This window comes from Thermobia domestica, chromosome 17, assembly GCF_964235325.1.
Source record: "Thermobia domestica chromosome 17, izTheDome1.hap1.1, whole genome shotgun sequence".
NCBI classification, from domain to species: Eukaryota; Metazoa; Arthropoda; class Insecta; order Zygentoma; family Lepismatidae; genus Thermobia; species Thermobia domestica.
The window spans coordinates 130453602-130472055 of NC_137470.1; the positions used below are offsets into that span (position 1 = coordinate 130453602).

General features: G+C 36.5%; 1 protein-coding gene across 3 annotated transcripts in view; it reads left to right on the forward strand.

The window, feature by feature from the left end:
• Positions 1–3222: 3222 nt before the first annotated feature.
• The window catches only part of LOC145674335 (chromobox protein homolog 1-like), a 45894-nt gene continuing 30662 nt past the window's right edge, over positions 3223–18454 (forward strand). The window contains exons 1-2 of one of the 3 annotated variants that reach the window (XM_081744267.1): positions 3223–3736; positions 11840–11892. The gene's annotated coding sequence lies outside the window, so the exon portion shown is untranslated. The remainder of the gene's footprint in view (positions 3737–11839; positions 11893–18454) is intronic. The other 2 variants (XM_081744266.1, XM_081744265.1) reach the window with 2 other exon arrangements.

Here is an 18454-nt window from a genome sequence, read left to right on the forward strand (position 1 = left end):
ATCAATAGGTATAATCTATGACAAAAAATAATTGTTATTCTCTTTTACCTGATTCGATCCAACATTTTGTTCTCCGATTCTGTTTTTTTTCTGACAAGTTTTCAACTGCTCATAGTCTGAAAGGAAGCACTCTTACACCCAGGGTGGTCTATATATTTTTTATCTTATATTTGTGTTAGGAAATGCCTGTCAAAAACTGGACGGTGTTCTTTTGAAACACCCTATATATATATATATATATATATATATATATATATATATATATATATATATATATATATATATGTAGATAGATAGATAGATAGATAGATAGGGTGTTTCAAAACAACACCGACAACGTTTGTTAGGTGATTCCTGACACCAAGATAAGACGAAAAGTATAGACCATCCTGGGTGCACAAATGCTTCCTTTCGGAGTATGAGCAGTCGAAAATTTGTCAGAAAAATGAAAAAAAAAAACAGCCAGAATGAAAGAAAAATTGTCGGATCGAAGTCAGGTAAGAATACTAATTACAATAATAATAATCACGGAAGGCCATTTTTGCGTTGTAGTTTCAGCCTGTTCCTTTTCTCTAGCGGGTAAGCGTGTTCGTTTGGAACTTACGATCGGTGTATGGTATCGTGTTTCATTTGACAAGGTTCCCATCAATGATGTACTAGAGATCCCAATCACCACCGACTGTTATCACCTTAAGTTTGCAATATTTGCCTTCGTGAGAAAATGGGTTCCAGTGTATCATATTCTGGCATGTATGACCAGAATACATAACTTTCAGGGACTATGGGAAAACGATCATTCTACTTCCGGTTCAACGAGGTTGCGAATCGTAAGAGTAAGCATATTTCCATCTTTCAATATGTCTTTCACTTGTGTAAGTTTCAATGCAATACTCGTCGAGGAGTTGGATACCTTTCTTTCTTTGTGGTGGACAAACACCAAGCTCGTGGTTTTTCTCGGTGTTCTCGTATTTCCTCCCACTTTCTTAATTCCACCATTTCATTCATTTCTCATCTTCACCGTCTTCTTTAGATTCATCGGCATAACCATGGGACGTAAAACTCAGAGATTGCATTTCATTTTTCATTCAACATGAAAAAGTGAAATTTAAAGGTCCACACTTCCAAAACTATGGGATTTAGCGTAGTTTGGTCAAGACTTCACTTAGAAACTACTATGTGCACTATCCAAAAATACATGTCTCAGAACCCTAAGGTACTCACAAAGAATTTTTTATAGAGGGAGCTTGGTTACAAGCATATAATTTGAAGTACCCTTCAACTTCCTGTACGAAAATTGTACCGGAAGTACCACAGGATTTTGAAACTTGGATACTTGGGAAGGGCACGTACTAGTTCCTAAGTGAAGTCTTGACCCGACTATGGTAGGTCCCATAGTTTTCGAACTATGGACCCTTAAAGTTCATTTTTGCATTTTTCCGGCAGGTTATAACTCCGAATGGAAGCATTTGTGCACCCAGGATTGTGTATACTTGTTGTCTTATCTTGGTGTCAGGAATCACCTCCCAAATGTTTTCGGTGTTTTTTTGAAACACCTTGTGCAATATATATATGTATATATTTGTTTGTGTGTGTGTGTGTAAGAGAGAGAGTCTTCGGCATGATAATTATTAGTTCCCTTGATATATTTCTGCTCTAAATTATAACTTTTGGTGATTTTCGTTTCTCTCATTTAGTACTACATGACCTCCGGTGCTTGGGGTCCCTGGTTTGATCCCAGCTCGCGCCGTGTGGATTTGGTGGTGGACAAGCACTGTGCTCGTGGGTTTTCTCGGGGTTGTCCCGTTTCCTCCGACTTTCTCCATTCCACAATTTCATTCATTTCTCATAATCACCGTCTCCTTTAGCCTAATCGGCATAACCGTGGGACGTAAAACTCAAAGATTTCATTTCATTACATTTTAGTACTACATACTGGTTACATACACAGGACTGACAACATAGGACCAAAACTGCATAGGATCAAAAGCAGATATCTTCATACGATCAAAATAATAAAAAGTATATTCATTGGATCGACAGGAGTTTATAATTTATAGTAGCAAATATTAAACAGATAATAAAAATATTTCTTAGGCACATGATTAAAAGCTAAATTAGTTCAGAAAAGCGGCGTAGGAGCAAACTCGCGCAGGACCGAAACCAAACGCATGGCCCGATACAGGTTTCTGAGATGAATTTTCGTTCGTGTAACTTTTCGGTCCTATGCCGCATCTCCCTAAATGCTAACAGTTGCTCGGTTACACCCTGCCTCCAATCCATCAAGTAAAAATTAGGGATGGCCAAAATTTTCCGGAAAAGGACACCATACAAAAGGCATTGCATTTCCTCGTCTGTTCGATTTGGATAATTTTTGGATATGTTGTAGTTGAGGTCTCCGCGGCCAATTGTTTATACTGGGCCAACTCCCTATGATCAATCCTGTGACCTCCTGTGGAGTTGGCCCCAAATAAACAATTGATCGGGGCGTCATCAGCTACAAAATATCCAAAAATAACCCAAATCGGACAGACGAGGAAATACAATGTTTTTTGTACGGTGTAACTTTTGGTGACCTCTGGGGGTCACAGGGTTGTTCATAGGGAGTTTGCCCCATATAAACAATTGACCAAGGGGTCCTCAGCTACAACATATCCAAAAACCACTCAAATTGCACAGACGAGGAAATGGAATGCTTTTCGTACGGTGTCCTTAATTTCCCGGAATCGGAAATTTCACTTTCCGGATTTCGAAAAAAACCGGAATGCATAAAAGATATGGAATTCGGAAAAAAATGTATTTTTCCGAATTCCAGAACTTTTCCAAAATCGAAATTTTCGAAATTCCGGACATCGGATTTTTCCCAAATCCGAAATTTGTCCGAATTCCGGATTTTTCGAAATCCGGAATTTTGGGAATTCCGATTTTTTCCGATTTTACCTACCGGATTCAGAACAGTAAAAATTCCAGAATTGGCCATCGCTAGTAAAAAGGACAGTAATATGTCAAATGCATAATCCTTGCCTTTATAAACATTTTAACGGATTCAAAGGCAAAGAGAATTTTCTCTGCATTACTATTAAACATAATATCATAAAACTGTTAACCAAATAATAATTCTCAGTGCCCAAAATGTTATTCAATTTTATTTATTTCTTGAACGAAAAGCTGTAAATGCGTATTTTGATGTGCAGTTTCTCTGTTTACAAGACAACTAATTCCTCTGCCATCTGGTGGTAACAATAATCAACACGAGTGGCTTCAGAAAATGACTGCGGTGAAGTGTAGATGGAGGAAATTTCATAAAAGTTTTTTCTCAAAGTGAAAGTTAAGGACTTTAAACTATAAGTAGAACATTTTCAATTTGAAATAGAGTAGCTTATTTCAAAACATAATATTGTGAAGAATTTAGTCAGGTGTTTGAATCGAAGTGCTTTATACAGATCTCACGGAACATTTCTTTGCACTAAATTGTTTACGATATAGTTTTGGAGGAAAATTCGAACTAAGTAAATTGTTTCAGCGAAATTGTATTTAGTTGCATTGTTTAGAGTTATGATTTTGGAAGTTGTTGCGTTTAGAAAACCAAAGGGAAAAGAACGAAAATACTTGTTCATAAGCATATGTAGGAAAAAGAAGAGATGAATTTGAGGAAAGAAAATAAAAATAAACTGTCGGATAAAAATAATTTTCTCTGAAGCCTGAACAGTGGAAGTAATTAAGAATGGAAGTAAACCAGGTAACTATTGTAAATTGGTAATATAAATTTGTACTTTGCAGTTTTATGATGAATTCGTGTCTGTGGCGGGTCTAGCCCAAAGAGCCTAGGCAGTAACTAAAATAATTGGATGGCATTTAATATCTCCCCAACTCGTTTCATGGTTCCAGAATCGAGTACCTTGTTTTTGTCTTAATTGTGATAAAGGTAGAAGTACAAGGGCTCTGAGGGCTTCTAACTCCTTCGCTAGCTGTCCCTAGTTCAGCTATATTTTGTAAAGTAACACACTGTAAATCTTACATGTGCAAGGTTGGGGGATATACCAAATATCAGCCAAAATAATTTAAGCTATTTATATATTTTTGAAAATTTATAGTAAACTCATGATATCATAGTCGAGGTTCCGGCTGGGCACCCTAGGTTTTACCTTGAAGATCCGCCACTGATGCATGCGATAATTTTGTACTTGCATCTTAACAAAGTGCAAGTTTTGTCTAAACTGGGTATCGCGCAAATTGATATGGAGCACAAGACAGTGTTCCACAACAAACATATTTTTGTAAAATACAGTAACCATTTTGTTGTATGCACGCTACGTGCCACTAAGAGTTTCTAATTGTTTAGCAGAAATTAAAACATTTTATTTTATGCACACTAGGTGCCGCTAAAAGTTTTTAATTGTTTAGCGGGAGTTAAAAATTTTGTTGCATGCACCTTAGGTGCCACTATTTTCTCGTTTATAGTTTAGTAAAACTGCTGGGCAGGATTCGTAATTTTAAAAATTGTTTATCAGAAAGTAGCCTTTATTGAAAAAAGTAGGACAGAAATTTTGTAATTATGAATGGTATGATCAAATTTCTCTGTTACCTGCTGTAATTATGCCTTAATCGCACATTAAACTCTTTGTATTGTAATACAAAATATGCTGCCTCTCCAGGTTATGTTCTAGTCTTGAATAGGATCGGGTAGTTGGGAAAAGAAAGACAAGTATTTCGCCAGAATGTGAGAAAAATTTACATCATATGTCTTTATCATAATATAGCTACAGCCCTTAGAGAGATCAAATATTGAGTTTTGTAGAAACAATTACAATAATTTGTGCGCATCTTATTTTATCGTTTCTGTATTATTAATGTCATAATTGGTACTGTCTCCGATTACCAACCGGGCGTTCCGGGTTCTGTTTGTAGCATGGTTAGTGATGCCAACCTGTGGGGAAAATCCCATATCGTGAAAGTTTTTGACCTTATTTTGTCGGAAAGGGATAATAAGCAGCATATATGGGACTTTTCGAGAAGATCGAGATTTATGGCTTATTCATTGAGATATTGCAAAAAGTGACTAACAAAGAAATTTAATTTTTAACATTACAGCATACTTTTAATTAGTAGAACGTGGGAAATTCATACGTGAAATGTGATTTTCTGCCTCTCGACGTGGGATTTCATATTGTTTCAGGTTGACATCACTGAGCAGGGTTAGCTTCATTTTCACACTGAACCGTAATATGTTACTTGCCATGTTATATCCTTTGTTTCGTGGATAATACTTTCACACCACCCGTAACCTTAATTAGTGGGGGTTATCTACATTTACTACTCGAACGTCAAAATACTTTAATTTCAGCAGCAATAATAATGATAAAAGGTAGGCAAATGTGGACACGAGAGCAGAACCTTCTTCAGTTGTTTTGTTTATGTTACTCAGCGTAGGATTTATGTGAGTGTGTGTAGGGTCCAGATCAATATTTGTAAAATTTATTAATTTATTAATGAATCAAAGTACAAGACGATAGTAACATGAACCTAGTTAGGTAGGTGTGCCTTTCACTAACGTTATACGGTAGAAATGATATAATTAATGTAAGCATCATTACATGTTACTCTCCGTGAGGAAGCAGAGTTACATTGACTGAAAATTGCGTATTCGATGTCCAGTAATTTCAGAATTTGCTTTGGGGGGGGGAGCAAGATCCGACGATATAAGTAATTTTCACGTTTTTCGTTAGTATATTAACTATTAAAATATGCATATATAGCTCAAACTTACGGGGATCGCAAACCCCCCCCCCTTGAAGGCCCAAATGACACTATCGTACGATGCATGAGTTTCTGTTCTCACGAGTTTTCGATAAATTAGGTTCGTACTTTTTAGTGTGTTACAGGTTACTGATGTGCAATACAGTCTCTGAAGGCTTTAGGTGCGATTAAAAGATGATTATATGATGACACCTGGATTCTTAATTTGCTCATGTCACATACAATAGTCATGCAAATAGATACATAGCGTTTTTGGTCTTATGCTGTTTCATATCTGCTAATGACAAATTATACATGTTGAGTTAATGTGTGTTTTATCATTATTATTATTTATTTTCATCTTATAATTAGTAGTATGTCGTTCAAATGCAGGATGAATTGACATTGGCCCTCAATATTCCTAATTTCAAAACAATGCAGAACGGTTTTTCTGTTTATTTATTTGTTTTTATTCACGCCACCTGCCGTTGTGTTTGAGAGTTAAAGAATTCGAACGTAACGTGTAACGATTTCCGCTGATCCTGAGTTAAGATGTCGTAAGTAAATACTTGAGTTATTTATGTTAGAGTAGTATTCCATTTGTAATATTTCTTGTTGAAGAAATAAAATATAGGTAAAAAGATCCTTGATTCATGTTCTTTATTGTTGATATTGAAATGAGAGCGAGAGGAATTAATTCATTTGTTTTGCTGTACTGAATGATTATGCTGTAGCTAGCTTCATTATCGGTAGAAAAAGCAGCAAGGGAAAGTTTGATTGTTTCTGTATGGTTGACATTTCTAATATATAATGCAAGCTTAATGTGATTCCCACTTACCATTACTTCCATAGTACGTACCCCACCAAAAAGTTACATTTTGCGTTGTTCGTTAACTTTGGGGGAAGTTCATTGGATTATTTGTGTTAAGTAGGGGCAATCAGTTAGGTTTGATGAATTTAGGTGTTGTTATCACGTTTTCATTGTAGAAAGTGCAAATAACTCTGCAAACTGATATTACAGTTCACACAAGTCTCTCCTGCCATGTCACCATGTCATAGCTTATGTTAGGTCATTCTGACTGAAGGTCCTCTGCTGCTTTCCTTTTTTCTTGCACTACTATGCATATAGTACCGTATTCAATTCGTTGTCCGTCATTATTGCTTTTATGAAGTTTCCATTGATGACTACCTTCTTTTCCTTCTGCATTTAAGATCGTTTGATAACGCTAATTCTTATGTACAAAGTTATTTGGCATTTTTTGGAGGCGTACATAAACCTTGGATGTTGATCCCACACTTCGTTCACGCATGCATTATTATTATTACAGGCGTAGTTCCTGTAAATGTGAGCTACATGTGTGTAAGGAGGAAGTGCAATCCTTATCAAATATTACTCGAGCAGATTCTACGAAATTTTGACACTTTTTTTTTTTTTTTTTTTTTTGCATTTTTCGGTTTCTTTTTGTAGAACATGCACAAAATGAGGGCCTAGTGCATAAACCACGGACCAACTTGTGGTAGATGGCCATTAAAAAGCACAAATGCTATCAAATCAGGGCAGGAACACAGTAGGGGGTCCGGTGGTAGCGGAAAGGTGCGTCCGTAGGTAGCAGGTGCGTCAGCGACGGTGGGTATACAAATAAACGAGAATAGTGCAAGAATTCTGACCTTCAAAGAGTGTTTCACTGCTTTCTCGGGTACAAATGATCCGCTGCGAGGAGAAATTCCTGAATTTTTGCTTTTTTCCACACTTCGCACAGTTGAGTTTACTCTTAGTCATACCATGACGCTGCACGAACTTCATAATATGACGCTCTTTTATCATACGATTCTTTGTAATAAATGCATATGTTTGCATTACATCCATCGCATACGTCCGTAACTGACGTATCAACCAGAAATTCCCACCGTCTGTTTCTACCCTATTTGCATTCTTGTATTCTTCCGCCTTCCACTTCAGTAAATAGTTACACATACAATGCTTACATTACCGTTCAAAATCCGTTTCAATATGTTGTGCAGTGACAGAGATTACTTACATTAACACTCTCATTCCTTCAAGAAAAGTGTTTCACATCATATCTTACCTGTAAATTTTGTTCTTGGTAGAACCGTCCGCTCGAGTGAACCCATTATTTGTTGCGATATGACTTGCATTTTTGGGTGCTTTGGTGCAGATTGACTGAACATTACGGGTATAAATGTAGCGTTAGGACATAAAAGCCACAGTTCAGGAAACACCAACTACCTGTTGGTGCTACTAAGAACACGGATTGCAGCTAACCGAGTCAGCACAAGGGTACAGCTGGTGGGCCCGCGCGCGAGTGCGTCCGTAGAGAGCAGGCACATAAGCGACGGTGGGTATGCGCATTAGCGAGGATGTTGCAAATTAGTTGTTTGAATATGAGCGCCCAATGGTACTTCCCGAGTAGGTAAAGTTGCGCGTTTTGTTTTTTTCATGAAGAGATGTTATCAATTTAATATCCTTGGTAACAGAGACCGTAACTTAACTATAGGTAACTGTAAATATCATTTAAATGGGGTTGATTGCCCGAAATACAAAATTTACGGAGATATGAACGGAATCAGATTAAATGTGATAATGAGTGTAACAAACGATAGAAAGGTCTTCACTGTAGCGTGTTTAATAAGGGAGAAAACGTAAGTTAAATTGTGGACTGTATGTGCTCACGAGTTGGCGCGGTATAAGGTGAGGTGGCGGTAGAACACCATCCTGCAGTTTTTCAAACCCACTGTGTTATTAACTAACTTAGGATATATATGCTGCTGTATTATCATGAGGTCAAGGTGAAACAAAACGAGCCCTGCGGATCTTCTGCCCCCCTTCGCTTGCTGACGCTCGCTCAGTTATGTTTCATTACGTAAATAAATCACTTTTTTATCAATAAAGTTGTATGTGCAAAGTGGACTAAATATCACGTGACATTAAGTCACGCTGAGGTGGTGTAAATTCGATGTAAATTTAACCTCATCCTTTGGGAAGGCATGATATTTAATCAGCCTCATTGTTGTAGTCATTAATGAGTAGTGTGTAGTTTGCAACACTTAACAGTTACTAGTTTTGCGCAGTAATACTATACTAATGTATAGGGATGGAGGAAAGAGCAAAACAAGTATGAAAATGGGAAATATTTGCGATTAATAGGGAATAGTGAAGGTCAGAAATGAAACACGGGTAATTGTAGGTAAGGTACATAAAAGTAAGAACAGACAAGTTGTACTACAACGTTGAAAACAGATTCATGTGGGTTTTATCCGGGGCCGCCATCTGCGGTGGTTTAGCCTTTACATGTAACAAGATATCTTACTTAACACATTTTGACGGATGGGTGCCATGTTGATTATTTACAATTAAGTGGTGCGCGCGCGCATGTAGCGGAATATATATGTAAGTAAGCCTGAACATTTAAAATGGTAAGTAGTTCGCTGTAATATACAAGAAAATATACGAGGCATTATTTACTTCTCTTAAATATTTAAAGGTTAAGTGGTAAGATGTGAAATATGATGTCCTATCTTTATTAAGATTATTTTTTAAACCATATTCCATCAATTACTTGGGCTGACCTTGTTGTGTATGTATGTAGCCATTGATAGAGTTTATTAATGTATGAATCGGAACTTTATTAACTAGAATAGAACATTTTCGAACAACTGTTTAGTGCGAAGAGTAGGTGCGGTTTTCAAGGCAACATAAACAAATTCAGGTGACGATGCCATATGGAATTATTATGCGTGTATTAATTTGCTGCTGCTGAAAATTGACTGAATATAAGGTTGTTGAAATAATAAAACAGGCAAGGTGAAAACTGTATTCTTACTCTACTTCAAAATAGTGGAATGCTTCCACTGGGTAAATTGTGTAAATCATGTCGCAAGGAAGCAGTTTTCTTAGGAGAAAGGAATGGCTTTCGTTACCGGAAGATACGTAATATTAGGAAATAGATTAGAATAGAGGATTACAAAGCATTGTGAGTTTTCCATTTTCAATGGTACTTTCTCAGGTATGATAAACCTCAGTTATTTTGTGGTGACACGACTAATGGCTTATTGGCACCTGAACACTCGCCGCAAATCAATAATGCTTCCTGGAATCTTGGTATCTCATCAAGAACTTGTTGTGATTGGTTTAACTTCTGTTACAAAGTTTGCATTTTCTGGTGCTTAGATTCCTGTACTCGGTTAGAAGGTCCAGGGAAAGTAACGTACATGGATTTCGGGAAATTGAGATATTATCCTGGATAGTATTTAAGAGTGCAGGGCTGAATATCGTTCGGCTGAAGTCCTGGTTTCAGTTCAACAGTGGGTTAAGCCTGACACAACCATTCCTAATGACTGCTCGAAGTCCTATGATGAGTTGAATGAAGTAGAATTTTAGCAGTTTGCAGCGAATGACTCCGTGAATTTCGTAGATTTAGTGACATGCGTTCACGCGCAAAATATTGAGCGTTTGTGGCGAGACGCTAAGGATAGCATTCCACAGTACGGTAGCAAGAGCCATAATTTTGCTGGACATCTAACTACCTTTAAACATTTTCCTCGCAAACGAGAGTACATTTTCCTTGTAGAAGTCGGTAGACTAAACCAACCTAAATTTTAAGATAAGTTAGGTACTATAATGCTTAGTATAGGGTACAGCAGGGCAGCGTAAAATAGAGTGGGGTGGAGTAGTGTTAGGTTATGGTAGAGTAGATTAGATTTGATTGAGTTGATTTTCAGAATACTGTTCCTTTCAGCAGCGAGGCTATATGAGACGCGGACCTACAGCTTAACGTGGGATCCGAACTCCATGAACTCCCGCTGGGAATCAAACGCGAGTCTCCGACGGCAACGGTACGTACGCCAATCGCAAATCCACGACGGAGCTCTACTGTAGAGTGGGTTAGGTTACGGCAGTTTGGAGTAATTCTGTGAAATGTAATAACAGTTCTTGTAATTCGCTAACATATTCTTAATCAGTGCCCACTTTTACCTTGATCAGTGGGTCAGCCTGTACGAAGTAGCCAATACAAACTACTTTTGCATCTTATATGCTTCCAGGCAGGGCGAAACTACAAGACCCGCACGCGGATGCGTTTGTACGGAGAAGGCGCGTTAGTAACGGTGGGTAAGTGTTGACGAAGATTTGTTCCTAACGTTTCACAATTTCTGCATGCCTGGAAATTACATATCCTTGGGTTATGTGTATTTTTGGGTCCTTGTTATATAGTGATGGATACACTGTTGGTCATCAACGTGTAATATAACCGCTTTTATATAATAAGGTACCGATAATTATATGAGATCACCTCGAATGCCAACCTGGCTACACCAGTTGTATAGAGTATTGGTGTATGAGGTAATATCCGAAAACGTTCAACTACTTTTTTAATAGTTCCGGCTCACATCTGTGGACAGTAACCCTTATTAGACGTTGTTCTCATTGATTATTTCTCTCCAAATTACTTAAGTCTGTGGAAATATTTATCGAGAAGGAGCCACTGGAGCAGTCATGTCCAGTTCTATGCTTTAGAACGTCGTAATCGTCTATTTCCCCTTTTCGGGAAAAAGTAACGAACTAAACAATACATTCTTTTTTTTCTGTTAACTGTAAATAGAACAAAAAATTCTTTTGAAGTTTTAGATGTGATTGATGATATATATAATGAAAAATCAGGTAGTTTTCGAACTTTATTATTATTATTATTATTATTATTAAATTAATTTAGTATACTTTATACATGGAATTTCATATAAAAATCAGGAGGCGATAGAAGGCAGCTAATGTATGTTTACTAGTGTCGAGGTGTTAATTGTATCAGGTGAACAGAAGCTTGAGACATCTGTTGTTGAGTTGATTGAATGACGTGAAATAACTTAAAATCACGATTGCTAGTTTCTGGCCGGATAAGGTGGTTTTAGTAAATAAATATTTGTTAAAATGTATTTTAGAGCTATTTTGATGTTTATGTCTAGTAAATTACAATAGTAATTCTAAACTTCAAAAGATCGTAAAATATTCATGACAGTTTAGTTTATAACACAATGTAAGTTTTCGAGGTTCTTTTTTGTTACTCACTTCCAATGATATTTTTCCACTTTCCAGGGCCGCGACAGAGCGAGAGGAAACAGAAGCTGGATCTGAAGTCCGGGCACAAGGTGAGTTTATACCTATCTCTTTTATTGAAGTACTATTGTCATTTCAATATTTTTCTTCTCTCCCGCTTACGTCACATATACCGAGTGGATTGCTAAGATATCTCGAAACTGATTAAGGTGATTTCTCTAAGAATAAACAATAACCACTAGACCAGCACGGACGGCTCCCAAAATTGAAATAATTAAATCGTACTCCTAGTAATCATTTTGATCAGTCCATCTGTCTCCCTTAACTACGCCTATGGCACATTTTGCTTTTTTCTGTCGTAAACTACTAAACAATTTTGGGGGCAGTGGCATAGTGTTTACCTCCGGTGGTTGGTGTCCCTGGTTCGATCCCAACTCGTGCCGTGTAGACTTTGTGGTGGACAAACACCGTGCTCGTGGGTTTTCTCGGGGTTCTCCCACTTTCTTCATTCCACCGTTTCATTCATCTCTCATCATCACCGTCTCCTTTAGTCTAACCGGCATAATTGTGGGACGTAAAACTCAAAGTTTTCATTTCATTTTTACTAAACCATTTTAAATTTGCTTAGACACGGTGGCTAACTGGCAGAGCGATCAATCCCTGGTTTGATGACCGATCATATGAGTGTAGGTGGACGTGTTTTCTCGTAATTCTCCCTTTCCTCTTTCATTATAATGCCACCAATTCTTTAATAGTCATTTACTTTGATTGATCATTCATCTCTTTTAACTTAAAGGGCACATCCGTGGCACTTGAAATTAAAAATTTTATCGTACTGAAATTTGCACAGCAATTTATTAGTTTTATGTAGTACATATTGTATCGAAGGAAACTGTGTATTCACTTAGTACGTATCTCCGAAATTTTCAGTAAATAATTATAATGAACCCGGGAGGACCCATCTTCCTCAGCAGCTTGACCATAAAACACCTACAATAACAAGGTTATCACATCACACGGCATTCATCGGTAGAGTATAGAAGTATCAAAGTAAAATGTTCCTGCTAGTAATAAAGTATCTCTGCAAATATCGATATTAGCAGGAACAAAAATTCTACTCTTAAATTTAAAAAAAAAAAAAAAAAAAAAAGTCATAAAACGCCTCGAATTTTTTTTTTCTTCAATTTTGCTTAAAACTTCCCTGAATAGTGCAGATGCTATACGGTTGTGCCCTTGAGACCATAGGTAGTGTTAATCCTTTATTTGTAAATAACGTGCTGCATTCAGTAGGTTTCTTGGTGGTTTTGACTTGTTATAAATATCCCCAAACTAATATTCCATTCTTTCGTATTCTACATTATACAATTTGTTGGGATACTGTCACTAGTTATTTTACATAGAGCATTCATTGGAATTCCTGTCAATATGATGTCCGTACTTCTGCCTATGATTCTGCAAAGTAACGAAAGTTAAAGCTAAGTTGTTTAGTGGTAAGTACACGAGAAAAGATAGAAAAGGACTAAGAAAGAAAGAAGAAGAAATGTTTTTTATCGAAGTTGTAAGTGTGAGTTGAAATAAAGTTGTAAAATAAACTTGACAACAAGTTGTGGACAAGAAATGGAATAGAATAATCAACTGTCATCTGACCTGATCTGGAAACCTCAAATGTTAACTTTCACAGTCGACCCGGAGGTTTCGTATCTTGCGTGTCAAAATCATCTCTTTTATCCCCGTCAAAGACAACACTCACATGTTGCAATTGCTAAAGCATAATAATCATAAGCTTTTAACAGCAGTCGTTGACTTTCAGCAATACGTTCCTTCAAATGAAAGTTTAAAAAAAGTCACGTAACTTGCGTTTTGTAACCACAAAAGTTGACGTAGTCAGTGGTAAAATATAAATAATTAAAATAAAATCTTTGACACGAAATGCAAACACACAAACTGACAACTAACGCCAAGTGTTGATGTTTTGGCATGATGTGACTTAAATTGTACCCAGGTGTGATATAGGACTAGGTACGCCATCTTTTGGAAAAGTCTCTTAAAATTAGTGTATACACCTAATTTAATACTGTCCAAATAAGAAGTCATGCAATAGCTATATTTGATGTACACTCAATGTCCAAAATTGTTGTCTTATGTCTATAAATATGTTGTTGTAGGAATGTAATTTGATAACTAATTCGGCCGGTATTTCTTATAATGTTAGTATGTGTATAATCGTCAAAGACATGTATGTGGAAAATTTCATGTCAAAAGAGCAGTAAATAAGAACAATAAAACGAAAATAAAACTTTCTTGTCCATTTAGCAACATTTTGTTTTACTCATTCTAATTTTCATATTTATAATTCTTTTCCTGTGAAATTTAGCACAAATATACATTTCCCGATTATACACGTAGTATCAGTATTAAAAGTACCCTGCAAAATCATTATCAAATTATGTTCTTAGAAAACGACAGTTATAGATATGCGACAATCATTTTAAACATGAGTGTACATATGAAACAATATTCTATGCATATAATGTACTGTAAAGAAGAAATGGTTATGAATTATATCTATGTATGTACTGAATACTGCTGAACATTATCAATAGTTGTACACATATTCTGTTCATTTTATAATGAAATAAACTTTTTCCTATAACATGGGGCCCCGTCACTCATGAATTACGTGGGGTTCAGTGGAAATCTGCCTCAAAGAAGGGTAGCAGTATATCTCGAAGTTCCCCGATGTGTGTTGTAGCTTTTGTGTGCTTATCAGAAGAAGAAAGAAAAGAAAAATGTGATCGCCATCCCAAATTTCACCCTGCACCAGGACACGTCACCGATTTGAGAGTAGAATGGCGGACTGGTTAAGTCATGGTCTACCAATCGCTTTTACACCCATCTTTATCCGAAAATCGACAAATCAGAAGTTGCCCTTTGGTTCCAAAAGTGTTGCACATGGCGGTGGTCCAATTGTGTCCCCGTGTCATTTGTAATTTTATAAGTTTTTTTAAACCCAACGCGTCAGAACATTTCCGTAATATAAAAATGCCACTGGAATTTCGTGTTCTGTCAAAATTTGCTGTTACATCATTTCATGTTTGCATAGTTGGGTCCTTGCACTCCGGAACCACGTGTTGTTAGTTCCGGTTCATCCAATCTTGGGGCTACGCATGTTTTTCCATCCCGATTGAAGTGCACTGTCATCATGTTAACACTTCGTAACAACACTGATATAGTAACCGGACACATTTGCAGTTCCCAAATTGCGTCCTCAGGTAAACTCGAGCACCTCCTTATAGCCGGTTCGCGCGCCATGGTGTCTTTTGTAATGTATTCTTGCAGAACCTCCTACGTCATAATCATGGGCCATTTACATATATATATATATATATCCCTACAGGAACATCTTCGGATGCTCAACCTCAGATTAAAAAGCAAAAAATCACCAAATAAGTTTGAGTTCTCTGTAAGAATATCCTTATTTGAGCAGAAATTTTAAATTGACTTTTTAAACTGCGTATTTATCAGGTTGTTTAAAAAGTTTTAGTCCTTGGAGGTGGAAATTCAGAATACATTTATTCTTATTTGAAACTAGCATTATGAAATTACATATAAATTATTTGGTTGGTGGTCTGCCATTTTTCCGGACAATACCATAATCCCATCGTCGTAGAAACTATGTAGTTTCTGGACAAAATGTGTGACACTTTGATTTCACAGGCCTCTTTTGAAACTAACTTTACACCATTCAGAGTTCTGCAAAGGCAGAAACAAATGATAGTCGGACGGTGCCAGGTGAAGATAATACGGTGAATGCACTTAAATCTCTCAACCCAGTTCTCTCAATTTCTGACGGGTCGTTAAAAATGTATGCTGTCGTCCGTTGTCAGAGTGATATACGTCACCACTTCCGTTGACCAGCTCCGGCTGTTCGTTTTGAATTGCTAGGTATACTCGCGCTAATTGCCCACAGTACAGGTCTGAGTCTATCGTTCTCATTACGGCAGCAGCTAGAGCTGCATGATACCCTTCCAGTTCTACCAAACACACAGCTTAATATTCCTGGGCGTTATTGCGGACGTAGCGATGGACGTCGAGCTTCTTCTCGCTTCAGCCACGATCATTTTCGCACGTCGTTTCGTAGGTTATCTACTTTTCATCACTCATGGTCAAACACTTCAGAAGTGGATCGAGTTCGTTACATTTCGGTAAAGATTGAGAGCTCATTCGTGGCGAGGCGGTTAGCGTACGCGCCTTTGGCATGGAAGACCCAGATTCCAATCCCAATGAAGCTCATGTGGTTCGGATTCCACGTTAATCAGTAGATCCGTGTCATATAGCTTCGCTGCTGAAAGGGACTTTAAACACAAAACTCATTCAGTAAAGATTCATAGATAGAAATTCAATTGAGTAAATGTGTTCGACTCTAATCATTTGTGCGCACCTCGCGGACTTCTGTGTCAAAAGATAGCTCTTAAAAAAAAAGAAGTCCTTTGGAATGACATAGGCGCAGTGTCATATCACATTTGGGGATATATATATATCCAAAAGTGAGAGTGCAACCTGAATTATTTAACAGAAAATAGGGAGAACGTACTCTCTTACACGCACACATAAGTAGTACACTCTAAGCACTTTTGTTAGGCGCTTCATTATATGCGGAGGGGAAGAAGTAGGTGAAAAAAGGAGGAAGAAATTGAAGATAAAAAAAAAAAAAAAACACTGTGAAGTGTCCGAGTGAGTGCCATACCGTGTTGGAACGAAGGTGTCATGGTAGTATTCCCAGTTTAGTATGGAAAAGTAGTATAGGAAATATTTATATTGTGTATGAATAATATTACTAGATAAATATCAAAGGAAATAATGGGAGATAATGTAGAATGTGAATTATCAAAGAGTAATAATAATATAAAAAGGGTGTTGACAAAAATACAAATAGGCGTACTAGAAACGTAGTGAATATTGTTATATCAAGCTATTATAGAGGTCATGGCCCAATGGAGAGGTTCTCAGATAGGATAGTAATGTGTTCCACCTCATTCTGAGGAACACAGAAACATCTGGGGAAAGAATTTCGAGGTACTTACGCAGAAAGTAAGGCTAAATACATATTGCTGTGATCATCGTAGGAGTTTTCGTCACGTCAAATTAACTATTTTTTTTTTTTTTTTTCAAAACACTTGCTAATTTTTATTGGCTCAAAGCACGATAAAAATTAACATGATGATACTAGCGATCGCATTATAAAGTTAGTGAATTATTGAAAATGCATTGTAGTAATGAGTGTTATAATAGTTTATTCAAGTACAACTGAGGTGAATATTCAGGATGCTGCTTTAATGAGAGAGGTTTCTTTTCACAATGAAAAAAAAAAAAAAAAAAAAAAAAAAAAAAAGGTGACAGTGCCAATTGTACTGGACATTTTATTATCGTTAAATCAGTTATTGTTTTCCAACCAGATAGTACCTTATTGGATAGTGACATACATGAAATTTTTTATATCGAAGAAAACAGCGTAGATTTGATTAAAAAACAGCAGTGTAAGTAAATTGTTGTGTTCAATATCGTATAAAAGTTAAAAAACAAACGTTAGTATTGGACCTTATATACCTCTAGAGCTTAGTTGTGTGTGCATTAGATTTAATAGAAACAAGCTTTTAAATCTGAATTCAGGGCTCAAACCTTACTAACATTGACATTACTAATACACTTTTATTCTTAATTTCGGAAGATGTGTTAGTAATGTCAATGACTCGGTATCTCTACAAAATGATATAAATGCTGTTTCCAAATGGTGTCAACACAATGAGCAGATCCTTAATGCAAATAAAAGTTTTATAGTGTCATATTCACATAAGAACACATCCCTAAAATGTAACTATTATATTGACAACTTCAGTATTGAAAGAATTGAAGGGGTTAAAGACTTCGGGGTCACCTTTGACACAAAACTAACATTTTCCCACCATGTTTAATAATAAATAAATAAATAAATAATGTGAGCGAAGCTTTGTAGAAACCTGGGGCATACGATAAGAACTGGTAGAAATTTCAAGGAACAAAACACATTAGAAACGATCGCTATCGTTAAATCAAAACTTGAATACGCCGCCGGGGAAAAAAAAATCGCAAGGTACTTTGCTTTCAAAGAAACAGGGATGTTTCCTACATTTGAAACATATCAGACTTTATTTAAACAACTGAACATCGTATCCCTCAACAGCAGAAGAAAAGTTCGATTACTCTGCCTTCTATATAAAATTTTAAACTACAAAATCCAAATGTCCAATTACTTGAACTTCTGAAATTTAAAATTTTCTACGTCAGAAGACATCCAAAAGCTGGCTTATTTCAATGTAGAACATTAAAAACCAATATAATAAAAAACTCACCTATTTGGAGCATGTGTGACATCTAGAACAAACTTTGTGTGGTTGATCCAAGTATTGATATAATCAGAATGTCCTTTACTAAATTTAAAAAGGTAGTAAATTCTTTAAGTGTCAAAATCGATGATTAACCAGTCATTAAAATGATCATTTGTCTATTCATTCTACTGTTACGTGTTCATCTGTTTCTGTGAATGCTCTAAATGGATATCTTTACCTGTAGTATTCGTCTATCTAAATAAATAAATCGTTAATTATTCATTTCAGG